Source organism: Equus caballus, chromosome X, assembly GCF_041296265.1.
Source record: "Equus caballus isolate H_3958 breed thoroughbred chromosome X, TB-T2T, whole genome shotgun sequence".
NCBI classification, from domain to species: domain Eukaryota; kingdom Metazoa; phylum Chordata; class Mammalia; order Perissodactyla; family Equidae; genus Equus; species Equus caballus.
Genome location: NC_091715.1, coordinates 7,556,174 through 7,579,998, shown reverse-complemented (window position 1 = coordinate 7,579,998; position 23,825 = coordinate 7,556,174). Strand labels below are relative to the sequence as shown.

Genomic DNA, 23,825 nt, shown 5'->3' with positions numbered 1-23,825 from the left:
AATAAATAAATGTCATTATGTTTCATTTTGCCCATCAAAAAATACAGTAGCAATTACTGTACTGTAAAGGGAGAAAACTCAAAATGCTCAGATTGCATTATCTACTCAAGGCCTGGGAAAGTTGAATAACTAGTAGTTACTATGCTCAAATAAGGCATTTGAGCCTTATTTGATGGAAGTTTATTCACATTCTCTTCCTATCACATGTTCTATTCACTTCCTTGAAAATAATTTCAAGACAAGTTACTCTGGTTTTAAAAACATGAAAGACAAATGATAATATCCTACACTTTGGTTTTGCTCCCTACAATGCCCTCAGATAATATAAGGTTGGTCACAGACCATGATATGAAATACTAGCTGTTGACTCACAGTTCTGCTAGAAGGGCCAATTTTACAGACTGCCAGGATAAAGATGATTTTAATTAAATCGCACAAATCCCTTTGTACTGCAACCAAACCCTATGCAGGCTGACTGTCTCTGAGCCATTCTGGCGTGTGTAGAGTTAACCAGGTTACCAGCATTCCTAGTTAACTTCTTTCACCAGGAATGCAATTCATGTTTACCTATATAAGGAAACCTGTTAGGCTGACCTGAGTTTGGCAGAATTTTGCGCTGACTGGGAGGCGTGTAAGCACACAGCCTGGAGAGGGGGAGTGATTCCGAGCTGGACAGAGCAAGCTTCCTGAACGCCCCAGCCATTCAGCTGATCCGAGGCAGCCTGCCTGGAGGACCTACAGGTTTGCCTCTTCCAGATCACAGTTGAGGAACAAAAACCCCGTCCTGGGAAAGATGGGGAACCTGGTGAGTCTTACCGATCTCTCTCTGCTCGCTTCTGCTCAGTGGCTCGCCGTACTGCTCTCACCCAGGAAGCAAAGGGAGAGGCACAGCTCAGCCTCTAACCCCACGGCTCCTTCCTGAACAAACACAATGCTTCGCAGATACCTCCAGAAAACTTGCCCTGGCCGTTTTGTACACCAGGAATCCACAGAAGCAATGGTTGTAGCACGTTAGGCATTCCAGGGAGTGTTTTCACTGGCCAAGAGTTTCTATACCATCTTAACAAGCAAACTTTCTTATCTTTGTTGCACTCTAAAACAGTGGAAATAAGCTTTAGGGTGCTTTGTGAGAAGCTGAATCCCCAAGGAAGTAATAGTAAATTTAAGTGGGGTTCTTAAAACCACAGGCAGTGTGATATTCTGCAGAAGTGCAATTTGTCACTAAAAAGGCAGTCTGAAGGTATCATTTTTCATTTATGCAGCAGCAAAATCCTTGCATCCTGCACATGTAATAAAGGACACCTTCCGAGACACTGAGGAAAGAAAGAAGCCGAGCTGGGCTCTTTGTTCTAGACAATGTAAAGAAGCTCACTCGCATTTTGACAACTAGCGTCTGTCTATTTATATATCAGGCAAGAATGATGAAAAAACGCTTTATGTCAAAGGCATTGCGGTCGATTGAGTTAAAATTTTGCTATATTCTATATGTATACAAAAATCTCAATCTGAATGTAATTAAACATGGAAATGTGAAAGTGTTTAACAGACTTGCAGGGGAATTTTAGTTATACTTGTGAATGGCCAATTATAAGAGGCAACCGGGAAAGCAGAAAAAACTATTCCAACTGAGTTCTGGGGCAGAGGTAAAACTTTTTAAAAGAAAGTCGATTTTATAACTGTCAAAAGTAATTTGGACTCAGGTACAAATTTTTATTTTTTGTTTTTTTCATGGCAAGGTGGTTTTCTTAAATGAGTTAGCTTGGATAATTGTTTTGAATAATTTGACTGCTCATCTATCAAAGAAATATTATTGTTTTCTGTCACACACAGTGACTTAATCCTAAGAGTTTGGGGAGCAGGATTGTGCTACTGATTGTGGCAAGTGGCATGAGGACCTAATTTCTGATTTTTCATATTAAGAAATTAGTTTATTAAATTAATTTCATGAAAATTAATCAGCACAAACAAGCAGATTTGAGAGAATGACCACTTTTTAAAAAATTGCAAGTCATGCTCCATTCCCTAGTGAGGCTATTGATTTAATACAGGAATTGGCAACAGCTTATTCATAAAAACAAAAGCGATGGCCGGCTTTATGTAGGGCCCTTGACTTGAAAAAGCATAACTACTCCCAGTAATGCAGTTTCAATGAAACCTGCTCATCATCTCTATGAGAATGAAACCTAGAAATGCCGTGTGTGTGCTACAGTAGACGTTTTAGTAAATACAATTCTTAATAGCACAAGCAGCAGAACTGAGGAGACTAATGCAAATGTTTGAAGCTTGTTACCTCCTAGGTGCTGCTCAGAAAAACAGGAGTCTTGATATTGTGCTGCTTTCGGTGGGAATCAGTAACCCAGGAGACACAAAACACTAGTTTAAAATATACGGTTAATAACAGATGTTTATACCAGGTTGTCTCACCCTGCCGATGAGATGGCCCCAAGCCAAATCAACCAGCACGTCTGCCGTTTTTCCTGTGAGTTGATATGTACACAGTTATTATACACTAATTACATCAACAGCCAAGGGAATATATAACCAGAAAGATAGATAAGTCTCTGGGGCTGAGGAGGGCCGGGGCTAAGCATAGTGTTTTTGAATCTCATGTTTAGAGTTCTCCTTGCCAGTGGCATATGAATTACTGGAGATGACTGGGAGCCCCAACTCCTGAATCTGCTTATCCTTGGCTCCTCGGCAGCTCATTTGGGGGCAATAATAGTGATTATAGTATTTAACACTTTGGCGTTAATAGAGGTCCAAGAGGATTCCTTCTTGAGAGATTAAAGTTATTTTAGGGTCAGAACTAATCCTCCAGTGAAAGGCAGTTAGCATGCTGTAGTGTCGCATTAGCCCTTTTCGAGTCACTGTTACTGTGTGCTTGTGTGGAGGATGTAACTATTTGGCAGCCTTCTTAGGTCCGTGAGATGTTGGTAAGTGTCCTGGTTAAAGGAGATTGAAAAATACTGGGCAAAATAAGAGAAACAGGTCTTCTCAGAGCCTTAATGTGTTCACTTGTTAATATGCGTTGTGATTCCCAGAAAAAGTGCAACATATGAAGTATGATTTGCTGCAAACTTACCTGACATCTCATTTTTTGGCTGATCATCCTGAAAAACATTCTTTAAGGCAAAGCTTCCCAAAGCATGGGCTACAGAGCACTAGTAGATGATGAGTGGATTGCAGACATGCCCAGATGTTGATTCCTCTTGGTATCTGGGCCATTAAGCTGTTCCTGGGCTTGGCGTATCCCCCCAAAGGTTGTCTGTGGACCGCAAAGCTCCCTTAGTTTGCCCCAATATGTTGTACAGATAGGATCAATTTCTATATCTGTCATGATGTACGAAAGCTAGGAAACTGTCTTTGACAATCTAGGCCCAGAATATAGATTGAGCAAGTCAAAATAATGCTATGCTGTTAACCTGAGCCTTAGAGCTCAATGTAAAGAAAAATATCCTAATTTTTATCACATTTCATGCAATGGTAGCGATGTCAAGACCTTCTGTAGGTCATCCAGTTTTCCGTTTTTATTCCATAAAGAATTTAAAGAGGTGTTCGTGTGTGTGTGTGCGCGCGCATGTGTGTGTGTTGTTCTATTCTTAAAGGTCTGGAGAGCTGATGGCAAAGTGTTTCCTCATGGGATGCTTTCTAACATTTAGTCATCATTTATACTTCCCTTTCTCAAACTGCTATCAGAGTTTGTATGGCTGGGATTTTCCCACCACCGTTGTGGCCTAGTCCAGAGGCAATGACATAAAAGAACCTGGTTTCAAAAGTTATTTATTAAATGTAAATTCTTTCCTTGGACACTGTACCAAATTTGTACACAACATTCCTATCCCTGGTGAACTTTCTTGGCTTTCTCTGCCTAGCATTTGACATCAATTACCTTTTCAGAAACATTTTGCGTTATTAATTCCTGTTAGATTCATTCAGCAAATATTTATTGAGTGCCTTTTGAAGTCCTATGCTAAGTATTCTGGAGGAAAAGTGGGTATATAAGAGACAGATGAGTTTAAACCAAATCTTCATGCAACCGATAGCATTTCTGCAAAAAGAAATCATTACCTGAATCGTATGCAGTATGTGAGTGTGATTTGCTACAAACTTACTGAATCACTCACTTTTTTGCTGATCATCCTGAGGGACATTCTTTAAGTCAGAGCTTCCCAACTGGTGGGCATAAAGCAGGCAACACACACGTCAAGATGTTCACACTTTCAGTGACCAAAGGATTTCCACGTCAGGTAGATGCCAATGACGTTGGTATACTTACTAAAGAAAGATGCCACCTTGCTCCTTGCAGAGCATGTATAAATGGCAGAGAGCTGGATGATGCCTCTTTATGCTTTGTTAGTGTAATTTTCAAGACCGTACTTTCTTGGATTATCAGAGGTTCCTAGGGCACCACATGAAGAAGAAATATTTCCATAGTACCAGGTAACTTGATAGCTTTTATATTGGCTTTTAACCACTGGAAATTATTAAGGTACAAGTTCCAGTGACAATTCTTATGAAGCAGACAAGAGAAGCTGCTGTTACTTCTAAGTTTGTATATGTAAGGCTTAGAATTACGGACCGTGAATTAATAACTGGTTTGTGCCAGTAGGATTTTCCAAGTATCTAGGGCATTGGCAAAACCAATTTAAACTATATTTATATTTGAAAAAAGGTTAGCTGGTGAGGTGATAGACAGGAGTAGGACTTCTAGTTAAATGTGAAAGTACATTTCCATTTTTTAATTAATTGCTTGCAATTACATATAAGGGAATCTTCTGTGAGTGAACCTTTCAAAAAAAATGAGTTACTTTATATATTATTGCCAAGGATTCAGTTAATTTTATTTTTTATTTAAAAGGAAAATAAAAATGTATAACAGTACTTTGTGGAATGTAGCATTCTCAGATATGCTTGATACTTAATAGCTGGATCTGCATAAACAATGGCTCTAAACTATATATGCTCATATGCTCACACTCTCTTGTGAGTTGCTCTTCACTTGTCTAAACTTGAGACAGAAATGAAATTAAGCAGAACCTCCTCAATTTGACAGTTTGGGTTTTAACACGTGACAGAATTGGAATTTTGGTCAAAGAGCTTGAGCCAAGAAATGCTGCATTATTTATAGGTATTGTTCTGCAACAGAGGCCTTGGTTATTTAAACCAAAATTATTTTCCCCCCTGAGTATCTAATTGTGCAGTTATTTAGATCTGTACTGACACACTCATCATGTATTGCCTTGGGGAACAGAACAGTATATAAACTACTAGAGAACAGAGAACAAGTTTACTCGAACTGCTATACTTGGCTTAAAGTTAAGAAACAAAAGAATAGCAGTGTTTCCCAAGTTTCCTCCAAAGCAGTGGATGGTGGGTTTGGCCAAGTCATCCTCAACTTCTCTGGGATTCAATTTCCTCATCTATCAATGGAGATGTAAATACACAATTCATTGGGCAGTTATGAGTATTGAAAATGGTCATGTCCATGAAAGCACCTAGCACAATGCTGGGCATGAAGCCAATCAATAAGTATTAGTTGGATATGAAATGGGTGGGAGTAAATTAGGCATCTTCAAGTAAACAAGGAATTGAAGAAGTAGAAATTGACACACACTGGTGGCCCGTATGTAATTTTTCCCGCTTGGTGATTTAAAACTTGCTTTTCAGTGAGGCATAATATACTTTCTAATGTCTTGTACCAGGTCCTCTTTGCTTATTTGTGTTACCTATTTGTCCCCTGTAAGAGTTTGTGTTTGAGACCCTTGTTCTAAAGGCTTCTTCCTTCTCTAGCAATCTATGTTACCTCAAACGTAAGTTTCCCCCTTTTAAAGTGTTTTCCCACAAGTAATACATTTTATAAACAAAGCAAAAAATACTCAGTGTGTACTTATTAATCTGACAACTTGAAAGCTTTTCCCACAGCAATGGCAGTAAATTCATTGATAAAAGCCACTTGTTTTATTAACAACAAGTAGAACATTTCCCTGGCTTCAGTTCATAACAATGGTTTTCCAGGTGTCTTGAGGATGGACCTCTGTAAAGGTGTTATGCCCCCAAGGTTACACTCAGATCCCACTCTCTTTCTCCTACTCCCAACGCACCACATCCCACCCCAGTGGAATGTAACGTTTAATTTGATGTAGTTCCTGTGATGTGGAGAGAATGTGTCCCATGGGCTGATGTGCCCTGACGACAATTCACTCTTGGCTAAGGCAAGTGGGGACCATACAGTGTTGGTACCATGAGGAAGCAAGGCAGCTGATTGGTCAGCTCAGGCTGCTATAACAAAATGCCATAGACTGAGTGGCTTAAATACCAGACATTTATTTCTCACAGTTCCAGAGGTTGGGAAGTCCAAGATCAAGGTGTCAGCAGATTCAATGTCTGGTGAGAGCTCTCCACCAGGCTTGCAGATAGCCACCTTTTTGCTGTGTCTTCACATGATGAGGAGAGAGCAATCTCTCTCTCTTCCTCTTATAAAGGCACTAATCTTGTCATGAAAGCCTCACCGCGTGACCTCATCTAACCCTTATTACCTCCCAAAGGCCCCATCTCCAAATACAATCACATTGCGGGTTAAGGCTTCAACATATGAACTTGGTAAGGGGACACATTTCAGTCCATAGCAGTGGCTTTATCAAAATGTAGATCAAGTGACTCTCTACTTCTGACTTATTGTTATTGAACTTGAGATATCATCTATTATAAGATACAACACTAGGAAAGAAAACAAAATTCTTCCAATTAGACTATAACACAATGTTTTCTAAGCATTTAAATATTTTATGCTACATTTATTGAAAGAATTCTTTTAGGCTTATTTAGACCATTTTTTTAAAAAGAATATATTCCTCCTGTGCATACACAAAATGGAAAATATAGGCAAGATAAACTTTTTAAGATTCCAACTTTTCTAAATCTCTTTTCAGTTGGAGTTGTCATGTGTGTGCTTTTCTGCACCATGCCATCATGCTTTGTGCCAAAATATAAGCATTTCTTTTAAAAGAGCTTCTCTACTGTCTCTGAGTCTCTACCAAAAGATAACAACCAGAACTATATTCCTTCCTCAAATGGTCCTACCTGGGAATGCAGTTGTCCATTTGGACCCCCAGGAATGTCCATCAAGTTACTACACTTCTCAGTCAGCTAATTCTTTAATCCTTCTAACACACGTCCACAAATGCCTTAAGAACCAGCATGCTTGATGGGTTCCATAGATCTCCTGAGTATCTGTCCAGACAACTTTCTTCCAGTCCCACCTAAGCCCTGAGAGCATCTCTCTCTGGCCTGAAGGAAACCCTTTCTCCTTTCTATTTCTTTAAGAGGCTTTGCCAGACATGTGACTTCTCTTCTCCTAATGGATGAGGCTTGTTTCAAATAATGCCTGGAAATCAACAGAAGTAATAATAATATGAATTTCTATGACCGAGAAAGTTCATGGCCAGGCAACGACAATTATATCATGACTATAACCTGGGCAGGAACAAGTGTAAGATATATCCCAATATACACTATCTTAAACTAAAAAGAATTCCCTGAGAACTCATGAAATAGAGTGTATGTATCTCCCCCATCCCACAGGGATGCCTAAAATCTCAGCATTAAGAATGATTTAATTGTCTTTTAAGGCATCAAGAATGCCCTAGAGGAAAGTAATGGCTCTAGAGAGAGCAACGCCTGTAGTCACCATACTTACTGCTTTGACATGGATTTCTTTTCAATTAATACTAAGTAAGAGACCAATATCCCGTGAATATGGGACAAGGAATGGGATAGGGATGAGGATACGGGAATGGAGAGAGGGCAGGAAAAGAGGAAAACAAAAAGGAGAAGCTCAACATTCATTCAACAGTATTTATCAAATTCTTGCTCTGAACCAGGCATCGTTCTACATGCAAAGGCTAAAGTGGAGCCTGCACTCAAGTAGACAACAGTCTAGTGTAGGAGACAAATATTGATGAAATATCATGCAAACAAGGGTAAAGGTGCACCTAGAATAAAAGCTGTAAAGTGTAGCTATATGTGCCATGAGTTTGTACTGGGAGGACTTACCTAATTGGGAGGGAAGTCAGAGAAACCTTCCCCAAGAAAGGATGCTTAAACTGAGAACTAGTAGGAAAAGATGTGAGTCAGTGTGTTTGGACGGGTAGGAAATGGCCAGACTGTATTAGAGAGTTTTCAACAAGGAATGACATTTATCTTTCAGAAGGGCCACATTGGCAGCAACCTGGAGAACAGATCAGAGGAGCGTAAGAGTCAGTGGGGGTGAACCAGACAGGAGCCTAGGAGAGGGGTCCAGGGAAAGATGATGTCTACTTATTCTAATATCATGGTGGCAGAGATGAAGAGAAGTGGATGAATTTCAGTTATATTTCAGAAGTGAAATAGACAGAGTGGGTGATGAATGGGACATGGGCAATGGAGAGAGACCAGGATGTGTCAAGGTAGACTACTAGGAATTTGGTTCACCTAACTAGAGGGATAGTGGTGTCACTAATGATGTAGGGAACAGTGAAAGTTGACCTAGTTTGGGGGTAAGGAGAGGAATCATTTGTAGCATGATGGAGTGGAAAATGCATGAGCCGTGGGGCTGAAAGTCTTGACGTGGGTTCAAGCCCTAGCTCATCCATTTACTAGATGTATGATGCTAAGTTTCTCTGAGTCTCAGTTTTCCCGTCTTTAAAAATGAGACTACAAACATCCACCTCACAGGGTTGCTGAGACAATCAAAATAACTTCATATATGGTCAAAGGTCTACATACATGAGTTACTGTTATTACTCCACACATTCACTAGCAATGAAACCTAGAAGAAGAATAGCTATTTTCAATAACTTCCTGTGGGGTGGGATGGTGTGTGAAAATTTTGACAGCTGAGATCTCAACACTCTGTAAGTTTACCTAAGTGAAGTTTTCTCCTTGTTGATAATGTACAGGGCAGCTATTAACTTCAGTTGTCTGGTGAATTCCTTCTATTTCATTCCAACCCCCTTTCCTCCTTGCCTTCAACCTGGATTAAGGGATCCCATATAGGAATAAGCTACATTGCTTTTCTCAGCTGAGATCCCTTATCACTTGTAAGAGGACTATAGGATTTAGGAAAATGTAACCCGAGAGTTTGCACTAACAGATGAGCACACTCGATTAACTTCGCACTCCCTGTAGGCTTTGGGTGAAGGTTTTACCATTCTGTTTTTCTAGCATCAATTTAGCAAGAGCATTTTATACGACATGTGTAATTCCACTGCCCTTGAGTGACCTCAGCGAATTCCTTTCTGGCTTCCAAATATTCTGTCATTAAAGGGAGCCATTAGGCAGTGAAAGCTGCAGCCATAGGGTTAGGAAAAGCTTGGAATGGGCAGGTGAAGGGGAGGAGGGAGTTAAGCCCTGTGGAATTCAGGTATTAGCTTCCCTCTCTGCAGGTGTTCTGGCATTTAGGATCCAAACCACTACCAAAATTCTCCTCCTGTTGCCTTGTTGCATTTCTTTCTCTTTGTTCCTAACACACACTATTAAATCTCTTTATTTTAGAGCTGGATTTATCTTTCACTGAATTATCAGGAAGATTGTTTTCCATCAAAACCCAATTTAGTTATTTTTCCCCACAAGAAACACTTATTTTCATATAGAAAAGCGTTTGGGAGAGAGTAGGAGGCATTCCATTTTGTCATTTCACTTGCATAATGTTTGGGTGGAAGATTGTGAAACATTTATGTGAACTTTCAGATAACTACATTGTACTTGGTCCTCCATCTGAATATTTGAGATTTTACTGTATACAACCAGACTGAGTTTGGGTGTGTGGGAGGAGTGGGGAAGGAAGTAGAGTGGAAGTTGTTATCTGAAATAGAAGTCTTAGGCACATTTTTAAGACCTTCCTCTTTCCTCTACCTTCCCCTGCCTTAATAATTTTTTCTCTACATGGTCCATTTTGGTGCAAACACATTTCAAGATACAAGAGCAGTTTAAGAAGGCCATTCTAAATCTGAATTGTATCTCTCAGAGGGGCTGCCATCTCACTTTATAAAGACCCACTTGGTTTTAGTTTTGCTGAGTTCAAAGCAGGAGCATTCCATAGAAACTTCCAATTAGCATGTGCAATAGTAGTTGTTCCAAGTCTGGATGTTTTAGGAGTCACAATGCAACAGAATGAAGCCAGAGCTAAACAGTGTCAAACCAGAGAAGAGTTAACTTTGCCATGTATGTAGTTACCTGCCAATAAATCATTTGCCAATAGTTCAAAGATAATGAAGGAACCTGGTAGAATGATCCAGAGTGAAGGTCGCAGCAAAGAGAAAACACATCAAACATTACAATGAATGAAAAATGGTGAGAACTTCTGTTTCCAGGCCCCCAAATAAAGCTCTTGCAAAGATAAAGATGTGAGCTTTGTATACCATCCGGCCTTCTGGTCTGTTTATCCTGCACAGAAAGACTGAAGCGGGGAGGAGGAAGGCCTCCGCCAACAGATTGTAGGTCATAAATTAGTTAATAAAATCTGTCCTGTGTTATCTCTGAAACAGCCTATTTTATATATACTTGTCCATTTGATTTATTTGTTTCTCTGCTTACTCTAGGCTGTATTTTGGTAGCGTATGTCAATATATGAGTTTTAGATTATACAAAAGTTTATTTATAAATGACCTGCCTTCTGTGGGGAAAATAACAGTGGTGTGTCTGTATGTGTTTGTGTCTCGTATATAATTCATTGCTGTTAATCAGGAATTTCAAAGATAATTTTAGATTTTAATATATAATACTAGTGATTCCAATGAAAGGTTTATATTGTTATATGCCAAAATATATTTGTTTTTATTAAAATTAATTTTTATTGCTGGTTCCAAGACCTTTTCAGGGCTTATATGGTTCCCGTAGAATGTTTCCCCTTACTAGTGTTAGTACATGCAGTTTTTGTTTTATCTACTAGAGTCCCTATCAATGATAAAGTAACACTATATGTATCCATGTACATTTCTATATATATTATATATACTTGGATGTATGTATCTGTTTGAAAGTTTCTATATGTTAAGGATGGTAAGCTGTAGCCATTGTTTACTGATTTTTTTCCAAGTCAGATGCAAGATATAAGAGAAGTAAAATGTCGCAATATTTTAAGACCAAGTATAATGATTTGCAAGATAAGTAGAAGTCCAAAGCAGTCAGGAAGAAAGGAAAACAAAAAAGAGGAAAGGAAAGAAAACAAAACAGGAGATGTTAGAGGAAAGGATATCCCAAAGCAACCAAAAGTGACTCTCCCCTCCCCAGCCAAGCCCACTCTCCATATATAAACAAAAGCCCAGCAGACAAACAGGTGGAGGACTAAGAGATCAAGAAAAGAAGGGGAAAGCTACAAATTACTAGAAAAAAACAGAGACCAAAAAAAAGAGAGAGAGAGAACAAAAGAAATGGTGAGAATGGAACTTCAGGGGAAATGCTTGCAAAGTTAAAGCAAATGAGCAAAAAAGGTAAATAACAGAAGAAAGTAAGAAGTGAGGAGATAACAATAAAAAATCAAGAAGTATAACATGAGACAAAAATGGTCATCATGGTTGAGTTTGTGGATGGTTGAGAAGACATTGTTCTCTAGATGTCTTGATGAAAGGAGGATTAGGCAGGACAGAAGTGAAGGTGGGCAGGTGAAAGACAGCAAGAAGCGAGAAAAGAAAAGGCCGAGAGGGCAAGGTTAGCCCACATGAGAAGACAGCCAGCCAAGTGCTATGTCCCAGGGAATGGCTGCGTGTTAATGGCCTGGTGGGGTTCACTCGAGTGAAACTGACCCCTGAAGATGCCAGGGCTTGTCTAATCTGTAATTAGTCCTATTCTGCAATAGTAGTGTGAATGCAATTTGCTTTTTAAGCGCCCCTACTTGAAAAGGTTTGTGTAGCAGGAATCCCAGGCTTCTAAGTTGGGAGGTGCTCCAGAGGAGGTTGGCTATTCCTGATTTGATAAATGATTATTCTAGGGTAGTGAATGATAGCTTGGTGGCCTAAAGGGTTAATCTCCAAATGCTTCCCATAGTCCCAGGAGTCACTTATTGAGCCAGCAGTATCTCACTTAATATTTATTAAATGCTTTGCATTTCTGCAGGGGAGAGAGAGGGACAGGTTGTCGTATCTGAATCCATTTCCACTGTCAAGATTTACCAAGTACCCAGTGCTTGACTCGGGAACTGCCAGGCTTAGAGCCTGCACGTGAAATTCCAAATCCAGTCTTGTGGGTTTGGACATGCCCATTTATTTTTACTGTGATTTCGCTCGTAATAACTTATGTTTGTAATTCAGCAACCTGAGGAATTGTTTTTATGGCAAGTTTAGATCTTACAGTCAATCACACATTTCAAGATCCATTTCAGGAAACAAGTTTGACACAGCATGTTAACAGTGAATTACTAATTCTTACCTGCAGCAGGCAGTGATACTCAGAGCGGTTGGGAAAGCTTGCCAGTTGTTGACTCAGTTACGCAGCTGTATTTGAAACTCCAGTGGGCAATTCTGAAGATGGCAAACTTTACTTTGATACAGTGCCATAGCACCTCCATTAGTGCCCTGGGTAGAATGCAAACATCTGCTTGCTTTTATTGCCCATGTGTTACTTAAGATGGTCTGTTTCTTTATGACGTAAATCACTGAATCAACTGACTATTTTTAAAGACTCTTTTAGTGTTTCCCTGAAACGATCACTCTTTACAGTTGTTTAATAGATAATTGGCTCGTTAGGTACACAAAAATTATAAACATCATATTTTCTAATTTCCTGACCTTTTCAAGGATGATATTGTGACAAAAGTCCCCTGGCCTGCTGCAGAATTTGTCTTTTAAGGCTGTGTGAATCATAGCCCCACGATAGCATATTAGGTCAAAAGACACCTCACATTTCCATTTACCGAATATAAGACAGTCGACCTGCTGGGTTTTGCTCACTGACCATAGCTTTGTGGATTTGCCCAGTTCAGTTTGCCCTGCAAGGGTGTGCTGTTTCCTTCCCTGCACATTTATCTTACCCTGGCAAGTGCAATCTATTTGCCCTCCAGGCTGTGAGCATGTCCATGCAGATAAGCTTTGGGGCAGCAAGGACTGTCACTTTAACTCCAATGCACTGTCTGTATTTCAGAGCCTCTTGGTGGACAATTTTATCTTACTTTTATAGAAAGTAAGGTTTTGAAGCCAATGGGACTGCTCAAGAAAATGAGAGCCATGAAACAAAGGTTCTACCTATGGGAAAAGCAAAACCCATCAATTATGATCCCAGATGTGAGAAAAGATTGGCAAAAGGTATAATGAATAGTAAAATGGCTCTCCTTAGCCCACTGATTAGAAAGGCTTGGGAGGACATATCTATATAACTTGTAGAATGTTACAAAATAGGCCATCTGGAAGAGTACTCTCATGGTATTCCATAAAATATGGCTCTTACTCAGATTGTGTAGAGGCAGGAGGCTTCCATGGAATTCCCAAGGGAAGAATGTTGGAAGATGATAATTTGAGGATTATGAGAGTTTCTGAAATTTGCCAAAGAATTAAGACAAGGACTAATTGGGAACTCCGAGAGACCAGACAGAACAAATGTGGAAAAGTTAGGTTATAATGATTTCTTTCCACTTAACATCTATTTGTTTCTTACTCTGTCTGGATTCCAAATATTGAATTTATGAAAATGGAAGGGAGGAAATGATCGTGCACCAAAGGGAAGCAATTAGGGCTGGGGAAAAGCACACCCACTGCCTCATGACTAGGGAGAGAAAAAGAATAGGATGGAAAAATTTGAGGCTATTGCATGGAGTAAATGTAACAACTACAATGTGGTGTTTAAGAAAAAGAATATAGTATTCTATAAGTCACAAATAGAGGAATATGAGTAAGGGTGATATATTACAGTTCAAATTAATTTCATTTAATTAGTTAAAACGACTAGATGAGTGGTCTTCAAACTTTTTCAATATTTCTAAGTATTTCCTCTGTCTCCCCCTCCTTCTCCCCCCCCCCCACACAGATGTACATGTGATGCAAATTATCTTCCCATAAATAAACCAAAATAAAACTAATATATATATGTTGCTAAGAAAGATGTAGAAAAGAAGAACTCACTTTGTTTTCACAACCCTCAGTCTTTCACAGCCACCATCTCTAGCTGTTTAACGCCCTGTAAGGAGGTGCAGAATTGCACAGAGGTTAGGAGAACAAACTTTTGATTCATGCCACTTGCTGGCATGACTTCCCCCTCTTTAACACTTAATTCCCTGTCCTTGGTTTCTTTTACCACCTACCGCCAGGGTCATTTGCTAAGAGTAGATTAAAAGGTGTGTGTGTAATATTCTGCACAGAGTAAGTGCTCAATAAATGCTGGTTAGTATCATCCCCACTAAGTTCCTTCAGAGTGCTGGCCCAATATTTGATAAACACGTGAACTATGGAACTGTCACTCTGAAGGACAAATCATGAACAACACATTGCCTCTGAGGGAGAGGGTGCCCACTAAAAAGTTTGTAGATTTGTTGGTTAATACTGCTTTTATGCCAAGTCACTCAGAATTGTTTAGACTTCCTTCAGAGGTCTGTGGACTTAGGTGGGACTTAGGATCTCTTTGCTAATATAATTGATGGAAAGGATTGATAGCATGTTGAGACAGTGACCTGCCAGAGTTGAAGGTAGACATTCATTTTCTGTCACTCTGTCCATTCAGTTCACAATGGACAGTTTTATACCTTTAAAAAATCTTTCTGAGACTAGGTTGGCCTGAAGCTTCGCATGTAAAACATTGCTCAGATAAACTTGAACTAACACTACTAAAATATTCAGAGATTGCAGGCAACCGTTGTAACATATGTTGGCTTAAAACTAGCTTTTAAGAGTTTTGCCTGGAGACAAATTCTCTGTGAAATGCTTGCACAAATTAAATACAAAGTTAAAATTTGCTTGGAAGATGATGTTTTACCCAGACTGGTTTCGTATTTCCTCTTGGATCAGAAACATGTTAGTCCTTTTAGAAATATACACGTCCTGAAGACACATTTGAAGAGGGCAAAAACCCTAGCCAACAACAAAATCCTATTTCTATAAATATGCAAAAATGGCAGCAATCTGAATGAAAGAAATTCATATCTGTAGCCTTTCCTCTTCCTGTCACTCTCAGGGAAATATTATTTTGATGGAAAAGAAAACCAAGTTGAAGTCATCCTCAGATTGCTAATAATTGTCACAGTTTTCCAAAGTACTTCATTGCTGAAGTCTACTTATCATAAATACTTAATTTTACTTTTTCCTCCTCTTAGATTCCGAGGCGCAAAGGAATGATTTATTTGCTTGTTTTACTGAAAGGTAGCTTAAAAAACTATATCCCTGTGTTGTGTTTTATAACAAATGCCACTGAGGAAAACACTGAGAATTTCCTGAACTTCAAACGACTTATATGAAAATTAAAGTGCACAGATCTTCCTTGCTAAATTATCTTGGATTCTTGAGTAAAGGTGTTGTGTTTTTCCTTCACACATATCTGATCCTTCAAGAGTGCTTATTTGTCATAATACCTTTCTGTGGAAGTGTCAGTTACTCTCAAGCTTACAGAATAACCAACAAGGCAGAAAAACCTAAAAGCTCAACTTCAAAGGGCTTGAGACATCCCTACCTTAATGCCATAATTTGTATCATCTGGTGAAACCATAATTTGGTTTTTAGACTAGAAAAATTGTGGTGTAAGCAGAAGTGGGGCCTGCCAGCTCACCTGGTTGGATATCCATTGCCTCCTTTCTCCTTTATTGTTCTATGAGGGACCCTTCAGAAAGGAGGTACCTCTGTTACAGGTACCTTTGTACCACAAGCCTCTCCAAACATGTTCTCAAGTTCCATTTTGTAGGTAATGATATTTATTAAACAATATTCAAAATGGCACATATGAAATTAGTTTTTCCCACATGCACATGGAAATAATATCTATAGTAAATTATTTGGAGTCTATGCAGCAACACCAAAGATGCAATTTAGTTGGTTGTTGTTCAGTCAACAATTTTTGCAAACCTATTGTGTTCAGGGAAATCTGCTGGATACTTAGAATATTTTTGAGAATCCAGCATCTTCTACAACCTTAAAGTGCACTGTTTAGTGGAGGACAAAGCAACTATAATATAAAACACAAGCCATTCGTTTGTTCAACAGCCATTTATTAGGCAGCTATTTATTAGGCTACAGAGACACACGTTTCCTGCCCTCAAGGAAATTACAGTTTGATAAAGAATTTTAAATAGGTGCTAAGTAGAAGCACAAACTGAACATTTTTCATTAGAAACATAACTTAAATATAGCATGTGTGAAGAAAGCTATGATCTGTTGAATGTCAGAAATAACAGCTCTGGCTTATGCTTATATCAATATTGACCTCATAAAGACTGTGCAATTGACAGAAAAGCACTAAAACTGTTCCATTGGCTGTTTTTTTTTAACTTATTTGCAAGCTATAACTTACATTTCCATTGTCTGCTTGAAATAGTTCTGAAGTGGTTGAAGACAGTGCTAAGCTTTAGTGAGCTTCAGAATCTCCAGGCAAGAGCTAGTAAAGAAGCAGAGTGCTGGGCTCCACCTGCAGAAATTCTGATTCTACTGGGCTTAGGATAGAGCCTGAGAGTCTGCAATTCTAACAATTTTGCAGGTGATGCTGATGCTGCTGGTCTGAAGATCTTATTTTGAGTAGAACCAGTTTAAGATATGGATGCACTGTTGCAATGCCTCCTAGATTCCGAGGAGAGAGTGAAAGATGGTAGGAAATCTGCATTTCTGGTCGTGGCAAGTTGCCCAATCTAATGTAGAAATGAAGTGAATTCTTCCTTGGACAGTTCAAGACCTCAAAACTTGTCTAGTAAGGCTTTAGATTTGAGGAATTGTAATTTACCAGAACTAGTTCAGACCTCCTAGTCAACATATTCAACTTGTTAACCATGCAGCTGCATGATCCCCAGGGACCTGATGAAAAAGGTTTGTTTGCTGTGGTCACAGAGCTTTAGAGTTCCCAGTTCCCATACACACTGGGGGAATTAGTAAATGTTGTTTGCATGTTCGCACTTTGCTGTACCTGATCATTTGCCCACGCCATGAGACAGTTTCAAGTTTTGGATGGAGAAGCCACACAAGGCCCCATTGAGGGAGGCTGTGGCAAGGACAGATGGTTGGATGTGAGCTCACAACATCCCTAAGAGCCAAGTAAATCATGTCCTTTCTTCTGAGATGAGAAACACACTGTCTTTGGCTGTTTCCATCTGTAATTTTACTGGTACAGTATGATAGGATGAGAGCATTAAATGGTGAGATAAAAGAGTGATTCCTTGTCCTGGCTCAGCCCACACTGACCATTCTATAACTTGTGACCCTTTGGGGTCAGTTAAGTTCTTTAGTCTGGAATTCCTGGGTCTATAAAATGAGAATGCAAGATGACAGAGAATCTTTAAAGAGCCTTTACCATGGTGTCATTTGTTATCAAGTGTTTTTGTGATAATGTTAAAACAGCTTTATTTTGAAATATGTACAAAGGAAATTTTTTAAAAGTAATAAGTATGAAATTACCATATAGCCCAGAAATTGTACTCTTAGACATTTATCCCAGAGAAATGAAATGTTCACACAAAAACCTGTGCATGAACATTTATAGAAGCTTTATTCATCTTAGCCTGAACCTGGAAAGAACCCAAATGTCCTTCAACAGGTAAAGTGTTAAACAGGCTATGGTACGTCTATACCATGGAGTACCACACAGTAATGAAAAGGAATGAACTACTAATACAACAACCAGGATGCATCTCCAGGGAATTATTTTGAGTCAAAAAAGCCAGTTCTGAAAGGTTATATCCTGTATTATTCCATTTATATAACATTCTTGAAATAATGGAATTTTAGAAATGAAGAACAGATTACTAGGTGCCAGGGATTAGGGATGGGGAAAAGGAGGGAGGTGGATATCGTTGTAAGAGGGTGACACAAGGAATCCTTGTAGTGATGAAACTGTTCTGTGTCTTGATCCTGGTGGTAGACGGACAAATCTGCATATGTGAAAAAATTATATAGAGCTAAATACACACACACACATACCAGTACAACTAAAACTGGGGAAATCTAAATAAGACCAGTAGATCAGATCAATGTTAATATCCTGCCTGTGATATTATGCTATAGTTTTGCAAACTGTTACCATAGGGGGAAATTAGGATAAGTGTACAAGAAGTTTCTTTGTGTTATTTCTTACAACTGCATGTGAATCTAAAATTATCACAATAAAAATTTCAGCTAAAAAGGGTATTTTTTAAACAGTAATACAGAACTTTGTTTTTTTTTTAAAGATTGGCACCTGAGCTAACAACTGTTGCCAATCTATTTTTTTTTCTTTCTGCTTTTTCTCCCCCAATTCCCCCAGTACATAGTTGTATATTCTAGTTGTGGGTCCTTCTAGTTGTGGCATGTGGGATGCCGCCTCAACGTGGCCTGATGAGCCGTGCCATGTCCACGTCCAGGATCCAAACCAGTGAAACCCCAGGCCGCCGCAGCAGAGCGTGCGAACTTAACCACTCGGCCACGGGGCCGGCCCCAGAACTTTGTTTTTGTGAGCCATCCTAGTAACCAAAAATTAGTATTAATATGATTTAAAATGTCATTATGCTCAGTAGTTTTCACAATTTATTTATCAATGGACTTTCTCTTCTGCTTTTGTAACCTTTCTGAAAGTAAATTATCAAACATACATGAAAAAATAAAATAAAGTATGATCCTCTACAGCAGGGATTGGCAAACATTGGCCCATGGGGCAAATTCAGGTTGTCACCTGCTTTGGTACAACCCACAAGCTAAGGATGTTTTTTATATTTTTTAGTTCAAAAAAAATCAAAATAAGAGTAATATTTTGTAACAAGTGAAAACTATATGAAATTCAAACTTGTCTCCTTAAATAGTTTTACTGGCACACAGCCACACACATTCATTTATGTATTGTCCATGGCAGGTTTTGGGCTGTAACAGCATAGTTGAGTACTTGCGATAGAAACTGCCTGACTCATAAAGCCTGAAACATTGACTATCTGACTCTTTACAGAAAAGTTTATCTATCTCTGTACTAAAAAGATAATTGCTCAAGATTTTCTAGGCTGTGAGGGCTTCCTATTATCACTTGGGTTTCCTAAGGTAGCCCTGACAAGAGATGTGGTTTCCAGGCATTCCCTGAGAAAAATGAGGAAAAGAATGCTAACAGTTCACAACATAAACTCCATAGGAAAATGTCCTAAGTGTCACTGCCTGAGTCAATAACAGGTAATCTTGGGTTGTTTTGCTTGTATACTCTGCCCTTCTGGTAGTAACATCACAAGTTTACAAACTCAGCCCACAGGACAACAGGCATCTGTTTAGAGAGAGAGCAGGGTTTCTTATGGAGCACAGGAAAGAACATAGTCTCAGAGTGAGACAGACTTGGGTTCAAGTTCAAATCACCATTCAGTCATTTACCAGCTGTGTTACCCATCTTTCTGGACTTCCTTTACTTCTCTTTAAAATAGAGATAATGATACCCAGTCTGGGGGACGTTGAAAGGATTCAATGAACTCACATGTCAAGTGCCTGGCATGTAGTGGGACTCAGCAAATGCTAGTTCAGGATGGGAGGCCACTAGTTGCTGTGTTTTGTGTCTGGCTCTCCCTGCCTCACATCCCTCAGTCTAACCCCAGAATCTACAAAGAGGCATTGGAATCCTTTTTCAAACATCAGTCTGGCTCCATTTTTGCAGTGTTCTCCACAAGTGTCAATGGAGTGTCTTTTTTCAAAACTAGACCATCTCTCTGTTGCCCAGACTTCTCCACTGAGAGACCCAAGTATAGGCTCTGACACAATGGAATATAAATCAAATCTATTTTTCAATTATAGGATGAAATATGTCTTAAGTGCTGGGGGAAACCTACAGATTGATGTTATCCCAGTAGGCTCAGCACTAGTCTCCAGGAATAGGCCAATTCAGGTTTTAAAATGTTTCCAGGGCTTCAGATTATAAACACAACCTTCTCACTGAAATCATATAGTCTGAAGGGAAACATGCAGGGAGACTGACTTGCCAGTTCATCATAGGCGAACATTCAATTCAAAGTGCCCTGGCTTGTGATTAACTCTCCACATTGGTTCAATGGGGACTTGGGTATGCTTCCCACACAACTTCTCCTAGGGCAAGTCCGGCTGGTGACTGGAAGGCTTGTGTTCTATGCCATACATACTCTGGAAAGGACGTTAAATCCAGTCTCAGGTGTCCTCCCCACTCTGGGCCAGGCAGAGCAGAACTGGAATGGGTCCAGTGCTGATGGAGACATGCATCCCTCATCATTACTTTGATCCCTCATAGAGATCCTCAGAGAGGAGTTTTCTAGGATGTTGATATTTGTCCAGTTTCCAATCTTGGAGGATATTGGCATGACTGAGAGGGAGGGGTTAAAAAAGCTGATGAATGATTTTTTTTGATTGAGTCAAATGAGTATTTTTGGAGTTTGTCAATCGTTGCTTCAGAGCTATGACTTAAATTACTTAGCTTCTTTATGTCACCCCTCTTCCTCACATGTCTTAAAGATATGGCAACCTAACAACAAGCAGAATGCAGCTACATGTATGTAATGAAGCAATATATATTTTTTCTGTGTGGCCACTCAAGTTTAGTTGCCTAGAGATAAATGAGAATTACCTATCCCTGCTGTAGCCTGCCTCCCACCCCCATTGCTCTGTCAAAACTACCTTCAAATAGGGGCTGGCCCCATGGCTGAGTGGTTAAGTTCGCGTGCTCCACTGCAGGCGGCCCAGTGTTTCGTTGGTTCAAATCCTGGGCGCGGACATGGCACTGCTCATCAAACCACGCTGAGGCAGCGTCCCACATGCCACAACTAGAAGGACCCACAACGAAGAATATCCAACTATGTACCGGGCGCCTTTGGGAAGAAAAAGGAAAAAATAAAATCTTTAAAAAATGAAAAAATAAATTAAAAAAAAAAACTACCTTCAAATAATCTCACCGATGACCTCCTCTTGGCCGAATTCACTGAGCACTTTAGCCCTCACTGTACTTCACCCCCTGTGATATTTTATATTGCTTTGTCCTAACATTTCTTATGCATTGCTTCCCAGATATTCAAATTTCAGGGCCTGATAAGATTTTTTTAATGGCAGGGAACTAATATGAATTGCTTATTTTAAATTTTTCCACTAGTGTCATAACAAAAAAATCTTCTTATGCACAATATATCAAAAAAGTGGACATTTTAACATCAAACAATATAAGCAGGATGTAATCTTACAAGAACTGTCATTTATATTAAATAAATTTAGCTTTATGAAAAAATTATTAAGTTGTCTACATTTACTACTCCCTATTTGAAACCTTATCATGGATCAGTCCTGGTCTGATCCTCCATTGTTTCAAATTCCAATATCCCTGACAAGTCTCTTCTTCAAGACTTAGCCCTTCCCTACCTTACCTTCCTACCCATATTTTTCACCACTCACATTCATGCACTCTGTGTATCAGAATCACAATCAATGGAAGCTTCTCTCCCTCTCTGGACTTGACTCCTTAATAAGCACAAGAACTGTATTTTTGTTTTGTACCTTGCATATGGTCAGGCTTCAAAATAATACTTGTTGACTTTTCAACTCAATGCCTGAGAGCATAGGTTCTAAACTAGACAGCCTAAGTTTGAATCTCAGCTTTTCCACTTACCAGCTCTGTTCATTTGGAGAAGTTTCTTAACTTCTCTGTTATCAATTCCTCATCTGTAAAATTAGAATTAACTGGACCCAATGTGTTAGTGTTTATAAAATGCTTACAACAGTCCCTGGCTCATAGTAACCAGTATAAAAGTGATGGCTATATCAAAGCAAAAATAGGTTTAAAAAAAAAGTTACCTGATCAAAGGCAGAACACCAAACTGCCCTGTCAGGTTTTCATGGGCTGTGCTGCTGTCCCTGGGGAAGGATAGATGTGGAGGATGTCTGGATAAGTCAATGAAAATACATCTCAGACGCTGAAATAACAGCTCAAAGCTATGCTGGAAAGGTGATGGCTTTGTTATTATAACCTAGTCAGAAGTGACCTCAGTAATCTCTTCTATGGTGTCCCTGACTGCTGGCCATTTTGCCTCTGCTCAAATGCCTCCAGGAAAAGGATGTTATCCCCTGAAGGACAGTTCATTCCACTGATAGGAAAGTCATAAAGAGGGACACTAGAGAGAGGAAAAGTATATATAGAAAACCTGAAAGACTCCAACAAAAAAACTGTTTTGAAATAAACAAATTCACTAAAATTGCAGGATGCAAAATCGACACACAAAAATCAGTTGTGTTTCTATTCACTAACAATGAACTATCTGAAAGAGAAATTTAAAAAACAGCCCCATTTACAATAGCATGGAAAACAATAAAATATTTATGAATAAATTTAACCAAGGAGATGAACAACCTGTGCACTAAAAACTGTAAGATATTGATTAAAGAAATTGAAGAAGACACAAATGGAAAGATATCTTGTGTTCTTGGATTGTAAGACTTAATATTGTTAAAATTTCCCTACTACCCAAAATGATATACAGACTCGATGCAATTGCTATAAAATTCCAACAGCATTTTTCACAGAAATAGAAAAAACAGTCCTAAAATTTATATGGAACCACAAAAGACCCTGAATAGCCAAAGCAATCTTGAGAAAGAATAAAGCTGAAGGTATCACACTTCCTAATTTCAAACTATATTACAAAGCTATAGTAATCAAAACAGTATGGTACTAGCGTAAAAACAGACACATAGACCAGTGGAAAAGAATCAAGAGTCCAGAAATAAATCCACACATATACAGTAAGTTAATCTTTGGCAAGTGCACCAAGAACACACAATGGAGAAAGGATAGTCCCTTCAATAAATGGTGTTGTGAAAACTGGATATCCGTACGCAAAAGAATGAAACTGTACCCCTATCTTACACCACTCACAAAAATCAACTTGAAATGGATTAAAGACTTAAAAGTAAAACCTGGAACCATAAAACTCCTAGAAGAAAACACAGGGGAAAAGCTCCTTGACTTTGGTCTTGGCAATGATTTTTTGGATATGACACCAAAAGCACAGGCAACAAAAGCAAAAATAGACAAGTGGGACTACATCAAACTAAAAACCTTCTGCACCACAAAGGAAACAATCAACAAAATGAAAAGGCAACCTATGGAATGGGAGAAAATATTTGCAAACCATGCAGCTGATAAGAGGTTAATATCTAAAATATATAAGGAACTCATACAATTCAATAGCAAAATAACAAATACTAGGATTAAAAAGGGTCAAAGAACTTGAATAGACATTTTTCCAAAGAAGACATACAAATGGCCAATGGGTATATGAAAAGGTGCTCAAGATCACTAACCATCAGGGAAATGCAAATCAAAACCACAATGAGATATTACCTCACACCTGTTAGGATGGCTATTATCAAAGTCAAGATATAACAAATGTTGGTGAGGATTTGGAGAAAAGAGAATCTCTGTACAGTATTGGTGGGAATGTAGATTGGTACAGCCATTATGGAAAACAAAAAATTAAAATAAAATTGGTCAAAGCGTACAAACTTTCAGTTATAAGATGAATAAGTTCTGAAGATCTAATATATAGCATGGTGACTCTAGTTAATAATACCATATTGTATACTTGAAATTTGCTGAGAGAGCAAATCTTAAGCATTCTCACCACACACATACACACAGAAGGTCACTATGTGAGGTGATGGATGTGTTAAGTTGATTGTGGTAATCATTCCACAATGTATACATATATAAAATCATCATGT

General features: G+C 38.9%; 1 protein-coding gene across 2 annotated transcripts in view; it reads left to right on the top strand.

Moving 5' to 3' along the window:
• Positions 1-434: 434 nt before the first annotated feature.
• MID1 (midline 1) overlaps positions 435-23,825 on the top strand; it is a 346,750-nt gene continuing 323,359 nt past the window's right edge. Inside the window, exon 1 of one of the 2 annotated variants that reach the window (XM_005613976.4) lies at positions 435-805. The gene's annotated coding sequence lies outside the window, so the exon portion shown is untranslated. The remainder of the gene's footprint in view (positions 806-23,825) is intronic. The other variant, XR_011434657.1, reaches the window with a different exon arrangement.